The sequence below is a fragment of the Cryptomeria japonica genome, chromosome 4 (assembly GCF_030272615.1).
Source record: "Cryptomeria japonica chromosome 4, Sugi_1.0, whole genome shotgun sequence".
NCBI classification, from domain to species: Eukaryota; Viridiplantae; Streptophyta; class Pinopsida; order Cupressales; family Cupressaceae; genus Cryptomeria; species Cryptomeria japonica.
The window spans coordinates 659,999,522-660,003,656 of record NC_081408.1 but is presented as its reverse complement, the minus strand read 5'-3'; the positions used below and the strand labels follow the sequence as shown (position 1 = coordinate 660,003,656).

Below are 4,135 nucleotides of genomic sequence, written 5' to 3'. Positions count from 1 at the left end.
TTAACACATATCATTCATGAACATTCATTAGCAAATAATTACATTCATTAACACATAAAAATCGGTCATTATCAAATAATGTATATTACAATCATTTCTTCTTCTTTTTTTTGAAGCTATGAAAAGTCTAAGTGGACCATCATTTTCTTCATTACTTCCCCCCTCTTCATTTGTTCTGCCCTCTGCTCATGATCTCGATGTATGCCTAGTCCTCTTCTGAGGACGAGGACACCGATGCAAAGGGAGTCCTTTGCAATAACAAAGAAATGGGTTAAATTCAAATCATTTTTTATTTTTGTTACAAGTATTTCATTAATTTAAAGAACATAACTGTGGCGCTCTTTACCTGATGGGGCCACATCATCTTTGAAATCATTTTGTCTAGCCTCAACCTCAACTTGTTGGACACCCTCTAGATCCTCTGGAGTTGAAATACGAAAGGTTACATTAATAAATACCCAATTACAATTAAATATGTTTAAATGAATAACAGTGGTCCTCTTTACCTGACTAGGGAACATCACGTTCTTGATTTTATCTACCCAGATCATGCTCCACTTGGTCACCACCGACTACATGCTCTAAAATATTAACAAAAAAGGTTACATTAATTTCTACACCAATTACAATTTAAGATGTCTATTTGTATTAATAATTACATAAAAATTTTGAATAGAAAATTAATACCTCCACTACTAGGATGCACATTCGGACCTTCATGTGGAGGTTGTGTTCCACGATTATCAAGCTACATTCCAATGTCATGCACATTGTTATAATTGCTTGCTTAATTAAAATAAATAAATTCACTTTATGTTGGAACTTAACATCAAATAGATTATTGGTAAGGTATTCAATTTGAAATTATTTTCATATAGCTTATTTACCTATGTGATGGATGCACCAGAATCTCGTGTTTGCCCACTCAATTCTCGTAGTCATTCATCCATAGTTCTATAGCCTTGCTCGTAGGAAATTCTCTTGTCATCTTGTATGGGTGCTCTATTGAATTCAGAGCCCTGCATTTTGCTTAGTGTCGTTAATTTTGCTTGTATTGTTTGATCAAAAAAAAATTGTTTGCAGTTTATAAATATTTTGATGCGACATTTCATTTACTAATTCTTACAATTCATGCGGCAAGTTTCATATAACCACCAGACCAAGTTTGTGTTGCCCGTGCTTTTCTTGTCTTGTCTTGATTGCCTTTGACGTGTCACTCAGTCTATGAAAAGTTTGAAATATGTTAGATTATATAAATATAAAAACTAATCAGTACATAATTACATTCTTAATAGTATCACATACGTTCTTCTGGCGTCTAGTGGTGGATTTCCTTTTTTCCTTTCAACTCTCTCCTTCGCATCCAAAATCAGGTCCTTCCACTCCCTCTCTGGAATCATGGGAGGACGCTCGTACTTTATGTTCTTCTCTAAATGTGTCATGTACCGGTCCCTCACATACTTTAGATATGTGCCAACTTTTTCAAGGAGCTTAGTTTTGTCGAATGTGTCATTTCTGAAGAACTCAACCATACGGTTTGTGAGTTCATCTTTTAACCTATTTTCTTGGTCATTCCACCTTTTAAGCAAAAACAAACCTATTAGATTCATAAATGAACTGAAGTTACCTTTAATATAGTTCAAGAAATGGATCAAAGAAAAACTATTCTAGAAATGATGTGAAATAAAAATAGTGGATTAGGGTTTGTTCACATATGATGTTTCACCTTTTACGTATGGTGGGCCCAAACATCTACAATGCAATGTCATTAAGATTTTTATAAAAAAATATCATTTCCTGCAAAAAAATCATGGGATAATTAGTCCAAAATGAGTGATCAGTAAGTAAATTACAATTACACTATATATAATAATAATTTAAAGTACCTGGAACCTTGTGTATCTTCAAGGGAATCAATTCTTCGTCGCTCACCACCAATCTGGTCTGCAATGTTCCCATATTAGCAATACGGGAATATCCAGGAAATGATGTTATGGTATCACTAGTATTCGCCTCTAGTGCATCCTCATGTGCATCTTTTGCTGCAGAAAATGAATCCACTATGAAATGCCCCCAAGAAAGAACACTTCAAGGGAAATACACATAACAAAAGAGAGAGCAAAAGAGGGATCTACCAACAGTGGGTGGGTCAACATGACGAGCAGTAGAGGACATCTACATGCTTCCTGTTGCCAATATTGCAGTCGGTAATAACCTTGAATGAGGCGGCCTTTCCACAGGAACATTGGCCGCACCTAAAGAATAATACATTAAATATATGAAAATTGCAAGAATTGTAAACAAGGATGAACCTTTTTTAAGAGTTGTAAAGAAATATGAACCTTTATTAGGTGTTCGATACTAATCTTAATGATACAACAGTATGAAGGAGAATAAGGTAGGTTTTGATGCAAAAAAAAGGTATGTAAATTTGTGACAAGAGGGCAGTGTAAGTGATAAACTAGTATAGTCCTTACAAAAGATAGTCCATGGAATCTATTTATTTAGATTGCTTCAATGTGCTATCTCATGTTGTCAAACTTCAGGTTGTCTTATTAGTCTTTGTAAAGTCCCTACTTTGAAATATAATTTAATAATAGTAAATTAAAATACAAGTGATCAGATCAGATCAAATGAAAACTTCTAATTGTGCAACTAAATACTTTATTAACAGTTTAATAAACTATTATTGCAATCATATATACACACAACACTTATTATTATTCATTCTAAAGAGAGAGCAATAGTATAGACAAGGAAAGGCCTGTGTAAATAACAATAGCATTAAAAAAGAAAGTTCACAAGTCCAAAGAAGGAGTAATTTTAATGTATAGAATATGGTCATCACCTGCACTACCTACAATACCATGATCATGTCCACCAGGTTGATGATCACACATGAAATTCTGTAAAACCAACATATACATATTTTAGTTAGTGACATAAAAGAGTATAAAATATAAACCATTATTGAACTTTTGTAATAATTAAAGCCTTCATTACTGCTTACTTGCATGTTTTTTGATGCTTGCATCAATTGAATCAGCCTATCTTTTATCTCATTAGTCTGAGGGGTCATACATACCAAAGCAACAATCTCTTTATTAATTTTTGTGATAGACATTTTTTATCACTTCTACGGGGTTTGTGGAAATTGTGTAGTCCTCATCGCATAATATTGTGCTGAGGTGTTGATGTAAGGGAGGTTCCTTTCCCTTTCCCCGAACATCTGCCTATGACAAGAATATTATTAATACTATCAAAATTACTCCAAAACACTTAAGAAAATAACATAATAATGTAACAGTTTGCTTCTATCTAATTTGTACAATTACAATGAGGTTTACCTGCTCGGTAGAAGTGTCGGAACCTACATCCCTGTCTGTGCTATGTGACGGATCTGGGTTGCCCTGTGACAAAGAAAAAATATAAACACGTTAGCGAAATGAAACTAACAGACTTAGCAAAAAAACTTAATAATAAGATGGTATATTGAAGTCATTAATTGGAGGTTGGTTTAAATGGTATATAGTGCTTACCACCCCCATGTTAGTAAATTTGTTTGTATCTATACGATTCAAATTATAATCGATTAGCAACTCTTCCCCTGCACTTATTGATTTTATCGCACATACGAATACACGATTTCCCCCACGTGCCTCCAATATGCAATTGGGTTGCTTATTAGTTGACCCAGGTCGCGTACTATTTATTAAACCTACAATATTCCTTGTTGCTTTTGGCCTTCCATCAATGTATACAGCCACTCATTTACTTTGATCACTATCTGTCTATTGTATATAATTTGCTGGCAGTGCATACCTACGCATATTTTTTTATATTGAACAATCTGCATCCAATTTTTGTAATTGTAACAAGGCCCGACATACTCCATAAATTCAAAAACTTTGTTGTAACAAACCTTTATGTTGTCCATGGAAAATAGGCCCAAACCATGTAACGACGAAGGTGTTATGCGATATATCCTCTCATTAACACAAAAATTAATGTTTAATGTTTATTGAAGGAAGTTCCTTGGGTACCCATTGTTTCTCTAGATGTTTGTATCTCAAGGGCACCTCGATGTCACCTTTGGTCTCATCATCATAAGAACATGACCCCCCTTGAGCAAGGA

At 34.1% G+C, this 4,135-nt stretch overlaps 2 long non-coding RNA genes across 2 annotated transcripts; both read right to left on the bottom strand.

Annotated features, from left to right (window-relative positions):
• Positions 1-271: 271 nt before the first annotated feature.
• On the bottom strand, positions 272-1,567 carry LOC131061807 (uncharacterized). Its single transcript, XR_009110591.2, has 6 exons — positions 1,306-1,567; positions 1,127-1,222; positions 888-1,019; positions 688-748; positions 507-581; positions 272-421 (listed from the first exon to the last, which is right to left on the bottom strand). It is a non-coding gene; the product is annotated as an uncharacterized LOC131061807 (long non-coding RNA).
• Positions 1,568-1,901: 334 nt separating this feature from the next.
• LOC131061808 (uncharacterized) lies at positions 1,902-3,407 on the bottom strand. The gene is made up of 5 exons (XR_009110592.1): positions 3,348-3,407; positions 3,011-3,233; positions 2,849-2,906; positions 2,136-2,255; positions 1,902-2,042 (listed from the first exon to the last, which is right to left on the bottom strand). It is a non-coding gene; the product is annotated as an uncharacterized LOC131061808 (long non-coding RNA).
• Between the last annotated feature and the right edge of the window lie 728 nt (positions 3,408-4,135).